Genomic DNA, 17731 nt, shown 5'->3' on the forward strand with positions numbered 1-17731 from the left:
CTCTTTATCATGCGATATCTCCGTCCTACAACCTGAGGTGAGAGGAGTTCCACCTCTCCCATATCTTCTCAAATTTACCCGGGCACCCTCTGTTTTGGTAAAGCGTACGCTCATATGGGATAATCGAGTTCACCAATTCTTTCCAGGCCCTAAGGGAGGAATCCGAACCCCCCATCCACCGCAGTGCCAACACCTTCCGTGCCATGAACAATGTCTCCCATAAGAAAATCCCCGTATAGTGTCCCCATGTCTCATCATCCCACACCCCAAACAGACAAACCAATGGCTCAAGGGGAACAGGAATCTGTGCCAGGGAGGTTAATAATAACGTCACCTCTTTCCAGTAGTGTACTATAATCGGACATTGCCAAATCATGTGCACAAAATCTGCATCGGATGCATGGCATCTCAGACACTCCGAAGATTGGAAACTGCCCATCTTAAAAAGTCGAGTCGGATTCAAACATGATTGGTTTATGATATAAAGTTGTATCATTCTATTGTTAATTGACGGAGACTCCTTAGTTGGTGACTCCAGAATTTCCTCCCACTCCTCTCCCTGAGTATCAGGGATGAGCCTTTCCCATTTCCCCCTAACCAAGCATACGGCAGATTCCGTCCCCACCGATAGCATGTGTGTGTACAGAGAGGAGATGAGACCCTGGGGACCCTGTGATTTGAGAATGCCTATCAAGGGTAGAGACGAAATAGCATTATTCATACTGACATGTCTCATGTGCGATTGAAAGGCTGATCTTATTTGCAAATATCGGAAGAATTGTGACCTCGGGACATTGCACTTAGCTTGTAATTGTTCAAAAGATAATAGTGTACCGCATTCATATAAGTATGGCTTTTTTTTGGTGGGGACGAGTTATACTTTTGAATGACACCATTCCATGTGTGGTGAAATTGCAAAAATTTGCAATTCCACTTTTTTCTACTAATAGCAAAGAGACAACTGATGCCAATATGTATTTCTCAGACTAATAGAAAACACAGCGTCTTATAGCACAGTACTAGCACAGATATGACTTATAGAGTACACACAATGGCTTTTAGCACAGTATTAGCACAGATATGGCTTACAGAGTACACACAGCAGCTTTTAGCACAGTACTAGCACAGATATGACTTGCAGAGTACACACAGCAACTTATAGCACAGTACTAGCACAGATATGGCTTACAGAGTACACACAGCAGCTTTTAGCACAGTACTAACACAGATATGACTTACAGAGTACACACAGCAACTTATAGCACAGTACTAGCACAGATATGGCTTACAGAGTACACACACCAACTTATAGCACAGTACTAGCACAGATATGGCTTACAGAGTACACACAGCTTTGTGTTTGTAGAGTGCGCAGTTACAATCTCCCTCATTCCAGATGCGTCCTATCCCTACACTAACGAGAACATAATGCCGGTTATCGAAAACAGTGAGGACCCCTTGTCTTTTTTTCATATGGTGCTGTGATGGGGCTGGAAGTGCTCAGACAGAAAAAGCTTGTTGACTGGCTGCACTCCCAGACCCAAACAGTAACATGGACTTCCTTGAGAAGTCCTTGTTCGGGGTCCATGCCCACACTCTAGATGTCTGGTATGGATCCCGAACTTTAGCGTTCGGATTCGGCCATCTCTATGTACAACCCCTTCTATGCTGCTTTCTCTACCAATGAGAGAAAGGAGGCTGACAGCAGAGAAAGCCATCAGTGCTGAGTAGGATTTCTGATGGACTATAATTGTTGCAGATCAGTCAGCCAGATGAAGGGCTTACAGACAGAAGCAAAATGGTAGAATATTTCTAATGAAAAACAGTTTAAAAAGTTGCTTCACTTTGCATTTAGCAAGAAAATAATCTATAACCTTTAAGTTTTGCATCCACTAATTGTAAGATTTTTCAGCAATAGTGATTAAACCCACCATAGAGCTTTCTGTCGAGTGTTCTTGGAAGGTTTGTTGTGCAACAATTGCATCTAACCTTTCACCAATCTGGTCATATTTATAATAATGACCCATGATGCTAAAATGCCATTGATGTAGGCTCACAAAATAGCTTTACAGTTTTGAGTTTCTTATAATTGCCACATAAAGCCCTAAGATTTCTACCCCTTCTAATACACCCCGATGCTGCTGCCAGACCCCTTCTTAAAGGGAACCAGTCCTCTTACTCATGCTGCCCAGTCCGCAGGCAGCATGGATCATAGAAAAATCAAAAAAGGCTATGTAAGAGCCAAGGAGAGCACTAGGAATAATCTACTCTCATCCCACAAAAAGATATGTGGTGATAAGTAGATACGGTATACACTCACTGGCCACTTTATTAGGTACACCATGCTAGTAACGGGTTGGACCCCCTTTTGCCTTCAGAACTGCCTCAATTCTTCGTGGCAGAGATTCAACAAGGTGCTGGAAGCATTCCTCAGAAATTTTGGACCATATTGACATGATGGCATCACACAGTTGGCGCAGATTTGTCGGCTGCACATCCCTGATGCGAATCTCCCGTTCCACCACATCCCAAAGATGCTCTATTGGATTGAGATCTGGTGACTGAGGAGGCCATTTGAGTACAGTGAACTCATTGTCATGTTCAAGAAACCAATCTGAGATGATTCGAGCTTTATGACATGGCGCATTATCCTGCTGAAAGTAGCCATCAGATGTTGGGTACATTGTGGTCATAAAGGGATGGACATGGTCAGCAACAATACTCAGGTAGGCTGTGGCGTTGCAACGATGCTCAATTGGTACCAAGGGGCCCAAAGAGTGCCAAGAAAAAATTCCCCACACCATGACACCACCACCACCAGCCTGAACCGTTGATACAAGGCAGGATGGATCCATGCTTTCATGTTGTTTATGCCAAATTCTGACCCTACCATCCGAATGTCGCAGCAGAAATCGAGACTCATCAGACCAGGCAACGTTTTTCCAATCTTCTACTGTCCAATTTCGATGAGCTTGTGCAAATTGTAGCCTCAGTTTCCTGTTCTTAGCTGAGAGGAGTGGTACCCAGTGTGGTCTTCTGCTGCTGTAGCCCATCTGCCTCAAAGTTCGACGCACTGTGCGTTCAGAGATGCTCTTCTGCCTACCTTGGTTGTAACGGGTGGCAATTTGAGTCACTGTTGCCTTTCTATCAGCTCGAACCAGTCTGCCCATTCTCCTCTGACCTCTGGCATCAACAAGGCATTTCCGGCCACAGAACTGCCGCTCACTGGATTTTTTTTCTTTTTCGGACCATTCTCTGTAAACCCTAGAGATGGTTGTGCGTGAAAATCCCAGTAGATCAGCAGTTTCTGAAATACTCAGACCAGCCCTTCTGGCACCAACAATCATGCCACGTTCAAAGGCACTCAAATCACCTTTCTTCCCCATACTGATGCTCGGTTTGAACTGCAGGAGATTGTCTTGACCATGTCTACATGCCTAAATGCACTGAGTTGCCGCCATGTGATTGGCTGATTAGAAATTAAGTCTTAACACACAGTTGGACAGGTGTACCTAATAAAGTGGCCAGTGAGTGTATATCCATGTACAATCATCAATGGGATGCTAGGAGCAGGATTTTTCAGAAACACTGGCCAGTGCTCAGGACTAAGGCCACATTATCCAAACATCTCTCTCAATCGCCATTAATGACAGCCAGGGCTGCCACTAGGAATTTCGGGGCCCCATACAGGCAAAATTTTCGGGGCCCCCTTGAGACTCCACCCAGGCTCCACCCCTCAAACTGTCCACAGTCCCACTGCTCTCTCTTGGAAAAACTCGACTTCTCACCAATCACACATTAACAGTTCCCATCTCCAGATCACACAGCCAGCAGCTCTTGTTTTGGCTAAAAGATTTTTTTAAATTTACCACCACAACAAGGTGGACTCTTTTGGCCTGGCCCTACTGTACTCTAACCTATTAAATATTTGTTAAAATATTCAAATACAATTTTGGTATATTTATTTTTCAGTTTTTAAAATGACCAATAATATCATATCCAAACTGACAAATACCACCACACCATGTCCAGACTACATATTACCATCACACAGTGACCTATAATACCACATACAAGGAACAAATACAGCCACACCATGACCAGACCACATATTACCACCACAGTGACAGAATAATAGCACATACAAGGGACAACTACTACCGCACCATGCCCAAACCACATATTACCACCACATGTTGACTTAATACTACAATATTGATCATTAATAAAAAAAAATACTATCACCATAAGTGTCATTATGCACAGGAGATCTGTACTTAGTATGCAGTGTCTGTGTACAGGTAATACAGTGATCACCAGTAACATTACACACAGGAGCTTTTTATATAGTGCCAGTGTACAGGTAATACAGTGATCACCGGTGACCTTATGCACAGGACCTCTGTATATAGTGCCAGTGTACAGGTAATACAGTGATCACTGGTGACATTGTTCACAGGAACTCTGTATATAGTGTATAGTGTCAATGCACAGATAATACAGTGATCACTGGTGACATTGTACAAAGGCACTCTGTATATAGTGTATAGTGTCAGTGTACAGGTAACACACTGACTCACCAGTGATGTCTCTAGGTTAAGTCTTTCATCCAGCACAGACCGCCATCATGTCTTCCAGCCAGGACTTGTCTCTGCAGGAAATAACACAGTTATCTAGAGCTCCACTTGCAGAACACATTACTTAATTTTTTTCCCAACTTTTACACTACACCAGATCAAGAAAAAAAAGGCAACATAGTGTCGCTCTGCACAGTAACAGGACCTTCCCCCATTTAAAACAGAGTCCTCAAAAAAATAAAATACATCACTGCAGTAATAATATCCCTTAATTAGGCCCTATGGTAATAATATCCCCCATCCTGTCCCCCGTGTGTCTCATTCCTGGCTCCAGCGATATTTTCCCTCATCCTGCCCTCATGAGTATCCATTCTACCCCCATATGATCTCCCCATTCTGTCCCATCTGTCTACATTGTATCCATCCTGCCCCATGATCTTGCACCATGTGTCTCCCTTCATGCCATGTGTCTCGCATCCTGCCCCTTTCTGTGTCTCACATTCTGCCCCCTCCTAGAATCATAGAATCGGAGAGTTGGAAGGGACCTCCTGGGCCATCTGGTCCAACCCCCTGCTCAAAGCAGGATTCGCTAAATCATCCCAGTCAGATGTCTGTCCAGCCTCTGTTTGAAGACTTCCATTGAAGGAGAACTCACCACTTCTCGTGGCAGCCTGTTCCACTCATTGATCACTCTAACTGTTAAAAAGGTTTTTCTAATATCTAATCTGCGTCTCCTCCCATTCAGTTTCATCCCATTGCTTCTAGTCTTTCCTTGTGCAAATGAGAATAAAGTTGATCCTTCTACAGTGTGACAGCCCTTTAGATATTTATAGACAGCTATTAAGTCTCCTCTCAGTCTTCTCTTTTGCAAACTAAACATTCCCAAATCCTGCAACCTTTCCTCATAAGACAGGGTTTGCAGACCGGTCACCATTCTGGTCGCTCTTTTCTGAACTTGCTCCAGTTTGTTGATGTCTTTTTTTTAAAATGTGGTGCCCAAAACTGGACACAATATTCCAGATGAGGTCTGACCAAAGAGGAGTAGAGGGAAATAATGACTTCACGTGATCTAGACTGTATGCTTCTGTTAATACATCCTAGAATTGCATTTGCCTTTTTTGCTGCTGCATCACACTGTTGACTCATATTCAGTCTGTGATCTATTAGTATACCCAAGTCTTTTTCACATGTGCTGTCACTTAGCGCTATTCCTCCCATTCTGTATATGCTTTTTTCATTTTTATTGCCCAGATGTAGTACTTTGCATTTCTCCCTGTTAAAAACCATTCTGTTAGTTGCTGCCCACTTCTCCAGTTTATTTATATCTTTTTGAATCCTCTCTCTTCTCTAGTGTTAGCTATCCCTCCTAACTTTGTGTCATCAGCAAATTTAATCAGTTTACCCTCAATTCCTTCATCTAAATGGTTGATAAAGATGTTGAACAATACAGGGCCCAGGACAGAGCCCTGTGGTACCCCACTTGAGACATTCTTCCAACTGGATGTGCAGCCATTTACGACCACTCTTTGGGTCCGATCACTAAGCCAGTTATGAATCCACCTAACAGTTGCCTTGTCCATTCCATACTTAGTCATTTTTTCAATAAGGATTGTATGAGAGACTTTGTCAAATGCTTTGCTGAAGTCAAGATATACTATATCTACAGCATTTCCTTGATCCACCCAATCAGTGATTCCGTCATAGAAGGAAATTAAGTTAGTCTGACATGACTTATTAGTTACAAACCCATGCTGACTCTGTTTAATCACCACATTCTTATCCAGGTACTGACATACATGTTTAATAATTTGTTCAAAGATCTTTCCTGGTATAGAAGTCAGACTCACCGGCCTATAGTTGCCTGGGTCCACCTTCTTCCCCTTTTTGAAGATAGGAGCAACATTTGCTCTTCTCCAGTCTTCTGGCACTTCTCCTGTTCTCCAAGAATTTTCAAAGATTATGGAGAGGGGTTCAAAAATTTCTTCTGCTATCCCCTTCAGTACTCTGGGGTGTAATTCATCTGGACCTGGAGACTTGAATTCATTTAGGTTAGCTAAGTGTTTCCTCACTATCTTTCTGCTTATAGATATCCTGGATTCTTCTGGATTCCTGTGTCTCAATGTCACATTCTGCCTCATGCCTCACATTCTGCCCCCTCCTGTGTCTCACTGTCACATTCTGCCCCCTTGTCCATTCTGCCCCCTCCTGTGTCTCACTGTCACATTCTACCCCCTCCTGTGTCTTACTGTCACATTCTGCCCCTGTGCCTCATATTCTGCCCCCTCCTGTGTCTCACTGTCACATTCTGCCCCATGTCCATTCTGCCCCCTCCTGTGTCTCAGTCACATTCTGCCCCCTCCTGTGTCTTACTGTCACATTCTGCCCCTGTGCCTCACATTCTGCCCCCTACTTTGTCTCACTGTCACATTCTGCCCCGTATCCATTCTGCCCCATCCTGTGTCTCACAGTCACATTCTTCCCCCGCGTCCATTCTGCCTCCTCCTTTGTCTCACTGTCACATTCTGCCCCCTCCTGTGTCTCACTGTCACATTCTGCCCCCATGTCTCACATTCTGCCCCCATGTCTCACATTCTGCCCCCTCCTGTGTCTCACTGTCACATTCTTCCCCATGTCCATTCTGCCCCTCCTTTGTCTCAATGTCACATTCTGCCCCGTATCCATTCTGCCCCCCTCCTGTGTCTCACTGTCATAATCTGCCCCCATGTCTCACATTCTGCCCCGTGTCCATTCTGCCCCGTGTCCATTCTGCCCCCATGTCTTGCATTCTGCCCCCACGTCTCACATACTGCCCTCTTGTCTCGAATTCTGTCCCGCGTCTCACATTCTGCCCCATGTCCATTCTGCCCCTGTATCTCGCATTCTGCCCCATGTCTCACACTCTGCCCCATGTCTTGCATTCTGCCCCCATGTCTCACATTCTGCCCCATGTCTTGCATTCTGCCCCCATGTCTCACATTCTGCCCCATGTCCATTCTGCTTCCATGTCTTGCATTCTGCCCCCATGTCTTGCATTCTGCCCCCGTGTCTCACATTCTGCCCCCATGTCTTGCATTCTGCCCCCATGTCTCACATTCTGCCCCCGTGTCTCACAGTCTGCCCTGGGCCCCCCCAGATTGCCGCTTTCAATTAAAAAATAAAAAGTCCTTCTTACCTGCCCGCACTCCTGCGGCAAAGCCCCCTCCACGCAGCTGAAGCAGGCACTCACCATGCGCGCTGCGGCTGACGTCAGCTGCCAGACTCCAATTGGCTGGCGACTGTGAACTATTGACGTGCGGGCCTGGTTTAGCCTGCCGGTAAGGCCCGGTGAACAGATGAGACGGGGCCCGATGTGGGCACCCTCTGCCCACCGGGCCCCATACGCCAGTCAGGGCAGTAATGCCCTGATGGCAGCCCTGATGACAGCTAGAAGAAATAAAACCCTGAAAGATTTTCTAGTTAATATCCATTGTGTGCCGAAATCCCATGAACTTTTTAAGGCGGGGAGAAAAAAATGTGGAGGTAACCCTTGCTGTGACTGCGACGCCTGTAAGAACGTACTGCGCGCCTCATCCTTTACACCATCAGATGGCCTTAGAGAGTACAAAATATTAATATTATTATTATTTATATAGCACCATTGATTCCACAGTGCTGTACATGAGAAGGGGTTACAGATAAAAGATTATATCACATGTCACACAACGCACGTAGTATATCATGTAAGATGGTCTATATTGGATTCACATCTCACGAACTGCGTGTCAGGACTCGAGAACATGTGAGGGACATCATGTCCACGCAAAATGCCGAGGATACAGGTACTCTAAACAATCCTCATGCACTTCAAATTGTACCATAAATGTACAATGAAGGTCAAGGGTATTGACAGAGTTTATACCAGAATAAGGGGTAGAGATATCAGTCACCAGTTGGCGCAAAGGGAATGTAGGTGGATTACAGTCCTTCAAAGGAAATGTAGGGGGATTACAGACCTTCAAAGGGAATGTAGGGGGATTACAGTCCTTCAAAGGGAATGTAGGTGGCTTACAGTCCTTCAAAGGGAACGTAGGTGGATTACAGTCTTTCATAGAATCGTAGAGTTGGAAGGGATTTCCTGAGCCATCTGGTCCAACCCCCTGCTCAAAGCAGGATTCGCTAAATCATCCCAGACAGATGTCTGTCCAGCCTCTGTTTGAAGACTTCTATTGAAGGAGAACTCACCACCTCTCGTGGCAGTCTGTTCCACTCATTGATCACTCTAACTGTCAAAAAGTTTTTTATATCTAATCTGTGTCTCCTCCCATTCAGTTTCATCCCATTGCTTCAAAGGGAATGTAGGTGGATTACAGTCCTTTAAAGGGAATGTAGGTGGATTACAGTCTTACAAAGGGAATGTAGGTGGATTACAGTCCTTCAAAGGGAATGTAGGTGGATTACAGTCCTTCAAAAGGATTGTGGATGGATTACAGTCCTTCAAAGTCCTTCATAGGGAATGTAGGTGTATTTCAGTCCTTCAAAGGGAATATAGGTGGATTTCAGTCCTTCAAAGGGAATGTAGGTGGATTACAGTCCTTCATAGGGAATGTAGGTGGATTTCAGTCCTTCAAAGGGAATATAGGTGGATTACAGTCCTTCAGAGGGAATATAGGTGGATTACAGTCCATCATAGGGAATGTAGGTGGATTACAGGCTATCAAAGAATCATAGAATCGTAGAGTTGGAAGGGATCTCCTGGGCCATCTGGTCCAACCCCCTGCTCAAAGCAGGATTCGCTAAATCATCCCAGACAGATGTCTGTCCAGCCGCGGTTTGAAGACTTTTATTGAAAGAGAACTCACCACCTCTCGTGGCAGTCTGTTCCACTTGATGAGTTTGTGACTTGATCTTTATCTCTCAACGGGAGATCGATATGCTGGAAGGTTGCCAGATTATGGTCTGAGGCCTACTCGAGTAGCGGAGAACAAACACACACAGAGACAGGGTATGTATCTGCAGGATGTTCCCCCTTTTCTGATTTAATTAGGTAGCTTATATGCTCATTTGAGTAGGCGGTAACATTACATCATCACATTTCATTGGACAATTGATCATTCAACAGTAAGCATAAATGGTTCCAACCAATCATATTCATATTCGTTAACCAATCAGATTGTACTCGGCTGTTAATTATTAGTATTTGTGTAGACGTGCTGAAAGCTTTAATAGGTCTTGGGTAAATTACACAAGATCCCAATATCATTCTCATTTATCTATCCTCATGACTGTTTATAGCTCAATTAGCCTCATTAACCTGTCTTAGTAAGCATTTATGGCCCCAGTATCTACCTAATATGTGGACGTGTAGTTTCAATGTCCAACTGGGTGCAGTAAACAGTTTATCCATCACGTACAAGTTCTTATGAAGAATAAGGTTATAGGTAATCATTATCATGAGACAGCATTTTCATATACAGAGTATGCATGTAAGACCCCAGAAATACATTGATATTAAAAGGACATACAGAATTCCCTGTCAGTCCCCCCTTTTGAGAACAGATATGACTCTACCATTCACATATAGGTACATTCAAAGGCCTAATGCCAGTGTCGGACTTCCTAACCCTTCTTCTGCCGAATTCCCCATAGGGAAAGGGAGATCATATCTAATTCTCAACCTCAAACCATTTGCTCATAATCATCATTATAAGGTTTCAATGTAATGTACATAGTTTTAGTAATAGACGCATCAATCAATCTTTGAAGTAGTCCTCTGATACATGGTATGCAGCAGCATCCACAGGTCACAAGTACTGCTGCTACTACTGCCAGAGAGATGAGGAGGCTGGACACAAGATGACTCCATCTACCGAACCAGGATTCCAACCAGTCCATGAAGGGATTGTTGATACCCGAATTTTCTGCCAATTCTTCGGACAGGGATGTAAGACCCTCCAACGCCTTGGTGATACTCCCATCTGGACTTGTATTATTGGGAATGAAGGTACAGCAAAACGTTCCAAACATCTTGCACACGCCCCCTTTTTCCGCTAGCAACATATCCAAAGCCATCCTATTCTGATGTGTCATTAAAGAAGTTGGGCCTAATTGTTCAGCTATCCCTTTTACTGCATCCCTTGTGTAATTTATAAACCTTTGCTGATTATAATAAATATAATTTATCCAATCCACATTTTTATTAATTGTCACCCACCAAAAGAAAATTGATTCAAAACCTGCTGCTATCTGGTTCCTGGCCTTGTACTCATCCGGTACCCCTCTGGGTACCCCTATATTGTCTATATAAACTCTAGGATCAAAGGACCCAGCAGGTACTGACCTTCTATTTCTGTGTAGGGTTTCAACATTCATTCCACCTCCTTTAATCTCTTCTGATGAAATTATTTTAAATGGCATGAGCACTTGAACTAGAGCACAGCTGCCAACCCAACTTGGTGGCAACCTAGGCCTCAATTTCATATCTCCACATAACCACCATATGTCACTCCTTGCTATAGTTTGGTTTTGAAACCAACTGGCTTTAAACCCTCCTGTATCTGTATTTATTGGGATGGTGTTGTGACAAAACTCTGAAGTTAGATTTCCTACCCATCTTCCTGGTCCTGTTCTCAGGAAGCAAGTGTAGTCACCTGGATATGCATAAACTCTAGGTGGCACCTGATCAATTTTTGCTATTGGATACCGGACTGATAGAGATTGACACAGAACATTATCACTAGGGTCATATGTGGCATTATACAAAGCTAGAATACACTGTAAGTCTACTTGATCCTGTTCTGAATATCTGAGGGGAATAGTCCCTAAATGGGGCCTAGCGGTTGCACATGCAATACAATCAGTTTTGTTATTTTGCTCTGTAGTATACTTCATCCATAGCAACCATTCATTCCTCTCTGTGTAGCCTGTTTCTACGGCTAACTTCTCCTCATAGCCTAATTCTCCAATTCCATCAACATCCAACATTTCTCCTGACCTTTGGGGTTTGTCCTTCTCTTGTTCCTTGTCCTGTGCAGGAACAGCTTTTAACCAAAATGTTCCCTGCTGAACCTGTCTACCTGGGGTATACAGTCCCAATACATAGAGACCTTCATCTCCAAGAGAGGGTTCATCCAGTGTTATGAGGAGAGGATTGCAAGAGAATCTCCAGTCCAAAACCTCTGGATCACAACCCCATTTTGGAATGGGTACAGCAATATTCATCCTCTTGAGGAGAGGCTTTCCTGATGAACTAACACGAGTCATGGCTTCCTCTGGCTTATACCCCCATGACGTTCCCGTGTTCCAAGCTGCATCTGACCAAGAATTACAGTTCTCATTTCCAGGTCTAGTTACACAGATATATACCACCGCCCCTTCAACTCCTGTTAGATATTTATAATTGGGGTTGCTACTCTTCTTCCCAAATTTAAGATTCCATTGACACTTCACTATCTGACACAAGTCCATCCTAAATGTAGCTGTTGCTGCCTTGGTGTCAAACCACAAGGTTACTGATGTGCTGTTCTGAAGTGTCTCGTCCATTTGTCCTTCTTGCAGTAGAGCTGCCAACATCATCAGGGACAGGACCCATATTCTTCCACTCCAGGACCTCATAGTAGCTTGTGTAGACCGGTCTTCCGTTTAACTCTACGGATGTGGCTTAGCGGGGACCATCAACCAGTGGCTCCAGTGGTCTTCGTGTCTTTTGGTCAGCAACCAATGTCTGGATTAACTAAAATAGAATCAAAAAACTTATTTATACACAAATGGGAGTCCCTTTTGGACTCCGGACCTGCTGCAGGGGTTGTCAAATAGTCACAACATCTATGTGGACAAAAGAGTACCTCAGTTGTGGTAGCTTCTGACATCAGGAAGGCCTCCAGTCCCCTGAAAAGAGATCAACACACACGAGCACATACTTCATACATCTTACCTTGGGCAGCCTGTATGAAGTCAATCTGCAGTCATTGAAACGGATAGGAGGGCCCAGGCGCACGTGTATGTCTATGGCATCTTTCTAGTCTATCTGTGTTGTGCGCATCTAATCTATGTTAATGTAAAGCTAAACAGGTGGACCCAGCATCTTTCTTCAGAGCACATAGTTTTTTGTCTTCACTCACGTGCGTTGAGTCATGAGCCATCACATGGTGCAAGGATTTTGGCAAACATACCCACTGTCCCACCATCCACGGTTCTGAGCTCCAGCTTCCGACCAGACTTCAGTCTCTTCCCCGGTTGGTGACCGAGTCAGAGCCTGTAAGATACTTAAGTCTAACTGGTTATCTTTAATGCTCACCATGACCAGTGGAGGCGCCTCAGGGGTCTCCCAGTACCTTGGTCTTCTGGCTGATTCCCAGCCACTTTGTTTGCTTCGTGCTCCACGGGTTCCTTCTCATATGTACCCTCACTTTCACTATGGCAACCTCTTCCAGGGCCTGTTGATGTAAGAAAAGACCTTTCCTCCCCATATGGGGCTGCAGTTGTGGGTTCACCTGAAAACAATGACTTGTATATGTGGTGTCTTGCTTACCTTAAAGCCCCCTAAACGCCTCAATGAGTGCCGTCAACTCCACCTCCCCTGTAGAGTTATGAGGGAGGAGTGGTTCTACTTTCTACTATCTCATGCTGTGTGATCGCCATACAACCAGGTTCTTGGACCTTCCGAAAGAAAAAACTCAAAATCCAGATTAATGAGAGATACCTTTATGGATTAAAAATATTTAAAAATAGCTGACTCTCCTCTCTTCTCCCCCCCTTTGGAAATCACCATATTAATACCGAATAGGTGGCAGAGTGGTGGATTTCCATTACACATATAACGGGATTTCCTCTTTTTTTTTTTTTTCCTTTCTATCACATACTAAAAGCATTCCTTATCTTTACTACCTGACAATTGCCTTCCATGAATATCTAACACTGCTTCAAGTCAAAGGCAACGTTGTACCTTGAACATCTGCCTCTCCTTTTTTTCTTATCAACATGCATTCTAAAAAAACTTGACATTATGAAAAACTAGCTGTACACCTTCTACAAATACGTATTATGCTATAATGTGAATCCAGTGAGCAGAGCAGCAAGCTGCGCTTCAACCAGGTACATCTCTGGTTGACCATTATTTAATGGACATCTGACAAGATTGTAATTTTCTATGTCACTTAATGAAATTCCGTCGACCCAGGGAATTGCAGGAATACCATGCACATTGAGCCTAAACACTTTATACTCTGGAAATCTGTCTGACAGAAATCCAAAACCAGTGAGCTGTTGGATATACCCTCCTGGTATAATTTTGACAATTCTCCAACCGTCAGGAGATATAAGCAACATTAATCCAAATGTGCAATTAGGGCACGACATTTTCTCATGGAATATCTGGCACACACACACACACGCGGCAAGCAATACAACAGAATTTCACACAAGAGATCATGCACTTCCACTTATCAGCAGAGAGTCTCAAAGGTCATTCACATTCCTTCACACAGATTCAGTAAACTGTTAACTGCTTAAGCTTATCACCTCCTGGTGCTCCTGCTAAAAATCCTATCTATGTTTTCTGGTTGATACTTGACTGTATTGGGGCGAAAAATTCTCCTGGCTTGTCCTAAAGTGTAAAATGCCTATGGCTTGCGGACCCGTACTGACTGCACTTCGCTAACTCAATGTACAGGCCGCACCTAGACCGTATCTCTCTATCTGCCTCTTTCTCTGGTTGCTATTCACTTATTCTCTTAATATACGCTATTCCTGTGTGCCCACATCTCAACAAGTGTACTTCTTCTTTATCACTGTGCTTAGCAAATATCTATGCCAACATAGACTGCATACCGTTGTTATATGAGGTTCCCGCTCAATGTTTGAACTTGCGTGTCCTAAACTGAAACTGGTCAGTTGATAGGTATCAAACCCATGGGAACCTTGATAAGAAGGTTAACTATTTAGTGGTCTGGCCATGACCCTCCTGGTCATCTAACACTAAATCTCTACGTACTCAGTATGAGATGGCACTTCTCTACAATTAGTCCTAACGTATTCAGCAATTCTATCTATCAACCAGAGAGCAAATCCAATTAACTATAGGCAGACTAATGTGCCCCAAATTTTCTTATTAGCCCAGTAAAAATCTTTTCCCTCAACTAAACCTGCTGAGCCTTGTATACTCAGAGATCTTATTTATCAACCAGAAGACTAAAGCTATCATTAGTATGCAGGCTAATGTAATCCCTACTACCTCAAAGTTCTTTAGCACCATTAGAGGGCAGTTTGTGCGTATCAGACAGAATAGAAGGTGGATAGACCTATCCTGTCTGTAACGGCGTTTTAACACCGTAATAGTACCTCTAGCACTCTCCAAGAGGACGTACGCAGCCTTCTTTATGCGTATGCCGCCAGAGACGTGTCCTCACATGAATCCTGGCAAGCCAGTTACCATGGAGAGACGCTCCCAAGGGGCAAAAACACAGTAAAGAATTCCTAGTACCCTCAAGGTTGGTTCAATCATTCATGCGCAATCATACGTAGCAGCTTTTAGGTTTCTCCCTCCAGCATACGTATTATGTATCACAAGGATATTCTACGGTTCTTAGCGCTGGTATGTAAGAAGACAGACTATACTGTACCCCAAAAGCCGGTTCAGAGCATTTAGCAGAGGGGAGACACAGAATTTGTAAGAATCAATGGCTCTTACCTTCACCGGTGATTTTGATCTGTGTGTCCTCTAGGCCGTCAGTCTGCGGGTGCCGGATTTCAGGATACTGGGGTCTTCTGTTGTAACCAGCCCACCCAGGGACGCCAACTGATGAGTTTGTGATTTGATCTTTATCTCTCAACGGGAGATCGATATGCTGGAAGGTTGCCAGATTATGGTCTGAGGCCTACTCGAGTAGCGGAGAACAAACACACACAGAGACAGGGTATGTATCTGCAGGATGTTCCCCCTTTCCTGATTTAATTAGGTAGCTTATATGCTCATTTGAGTAGGCGGTAACATTACATCATCACATTTCATTGGACAATTGATCATTCAACAGTAAGCATAAATGGTTCCAACCAATCATATTCATATTCGTTAACCAATCAGATTGTACTCGGCTGTTAATTATTAGTATTTGTGTAGACGTGCTGAAAGCTTTAATAGGTCTTGGGTAAATTACACAAGATCCCAATATCATTCTCATTTATCTATCCTCATGACTGTTTATAGCTCAATTAGCCTCATTAACCTGTCTTAGTAAGCATTTATGGCCCCAGTATCTACCTAATATGTGGACGTGTAGTTTCAATGTCCAACTGGGTGCAGTAAACAGTTTATCCATCACGTACAAGTTCTTATGAAGAATAAGGTTATAGGTAATCATTATCATGAGACAGCATTTTCATATACAGAGTATGCATGTAAGACCCCAGAAATACATTGATATTAAAATTGACATTGATCACTCTAACTGTCAAAAAGTTTTTTCTAATATCTAATCTGTGTCTCCTCCCATTCAATTTCATCCCATTGCTTCAAAGGGAATGCAGGGGGATTATAGTCCTTCAAAAAGAACGTAGGTGGATTACAGTCCTTTAAAGGGAATGTAGGTGGATTACAGTCATACAAAGGGAATGTAGGTGGATTACAGTCCTTCAAAGTCCTTCATAGGGAATGTAGGTGGATTACAGTCCTTCATAGGGAACGTAGGTGGATTACAGTCCTTCATAGGGAATGTAGGTGGATTTCAGTCCTTCAAAGGGAATGTAGGTGGATTACTGTCCTTCAAAGGGAATATAGGTGGATTACTGTCCTTCAAAGGGAATATAGGTGGATTACAGTCCTTCAAAGGGAACGTAGGTGGATTACAGTCCTTCATAGGGAATGTAGATGGATTTCAGTCCTTCAATGGGAATGTAGGTGGATTACTGTCCTTCAAAGGGAATGTAGGTGGATTACAGTCCTTCAAAGGGAATATAGGTGGTTTACAGTCCTTCAAAGGGAATATAGGTGGATTACAGTCCTTCAAAGGGAATGTAGGTGGATTACAGTCCTTCAAAGGGAATATAGGTGGTTTACAGTCCTTCATAGGGAATGTAGGTGGATTTCAGTCCTTCAAAGGGAATGTAGGTGGATTGCAGTCCTTCAAAGGGAATATAGGTGCATTACAGTCCTTCAAAGGGAATGTAGGTGGATTACAGTCCTTCAAAGGGAATGTAGGTGGATTACAGACCTTCAAAGGGAATATAGGTGGTTTACAGTCCATCAAAGGGAATGTAGGTGGATTACAGTCCTTCAAAGGGAATATAGGTGGTTTACATTCCTTCAAAGGGAATATAGGTGGATTACAGTCCTTCAAAGGGAATGTAGGTGGATTACGTTTCTTCAAAAGGATTGTGGATGGATTACAGTCCTTCAAAGTCCTTCATAGGGAATGTAGGTGGATTTCAGTCCTTCAAATAGAATGTAGGTGGATTGCAGTCCTTCAAAGGGAATGTAGATGGATTACAGTCCTTCAAAGGGAATGTAGATGGATTACAGTCCTTCAAAGGAAATGTACTGTAGGTAGATTACAGTCCTTCCAAGGTAATGTACATGGATTACAGTCCTTTAAAGGGAATGTACTGCAGGTGGATTACAGTCCTTCCAACAGAACGTAGGTGGAATACAGTCCTTCAAAGGGAACGTAGGTGGATTACAGTCCTTCAGAGGGAATGTAGGTGGATTACAGTCCTTCAAAGGGAATGTAGGTGGATTAGAGTCCTTCAAAGGGAATGCAATGTAGGCGAGTTACAGTCCTTCCAAAGGAATGTAGGTGGAATACAGTCATTCAAAGGTAATGTAGGTGGACTACAGTCCTTCATAGGGTACGTAGGTGGATTACAGTCCTTCATATGGAATATAGGTGGATTACAGTCCTTCATAGAGAATATAGGTGGATTACAGTCCTTCATAGGGAATGTAGGTGGATTACAGTCCTTCAAAGGGAATGTAAGTGAATCACAGTCCATCAAAGGTAATGTAGGTGGACTACAGTCCTTCATAGGGTACGTAGGTGAATTACAGTCCTTCATATGGAATATAGGTGGATTACAGTCCTTCATAGGGAATGTAGGTGGATTACAGTCCTTCAAAGGGAATGTAGGTGGATTACAGTCCTTCATAGGGAATGTAAGTGAATCACAGTTCATCAAAGAGAATGTAG

The 17731-nt window shown here is 43.5% G+C and overlaps 1 protein-coding gene and 1 long non-coding RNA gene across 2 annotated transcripts in view; one reads left to right on the forward strand and one right to left on the reverse strand.

Moving 5' to 3' along the window:
• LOC141077459 (uncharacterized) overlaps nt 1–17731 on the forward strand; it is a 261894-nt gene that overhangs the window by 43070 nt on the left and 201093 nt on the right. The window lies entirely within an intron of this gene.
• LOC141077455 (uncharacterized) lies at nt 11473–15948 on the reverse strand. The gene is made up of 2 exons (XR_012227567.1): nt 15241–15948; nt 11473–12285 (listed from the first exon to the last, which is right to left on the reverse strand). It is a non-coding gene; the product is annotated as an uncharacterized lncRNA (long non-coding RNA).

Source organism: Dendrobates tinctorius, unplaced genomic scaffold (assembly GCF_039654945.1).
Source record: "Dendrobates tinctorius isolate UK_male_01 unplaced genomic scaffold, ASM3965494v1 ptg000452l, whole genome shotgun sequence".
Lineage (NCBI taxonomy): Eukaryota > Metazoa > Chordata > Amphibia > Anura > Dendrobatidae > Dendrobates > Dendrobates tinctorius.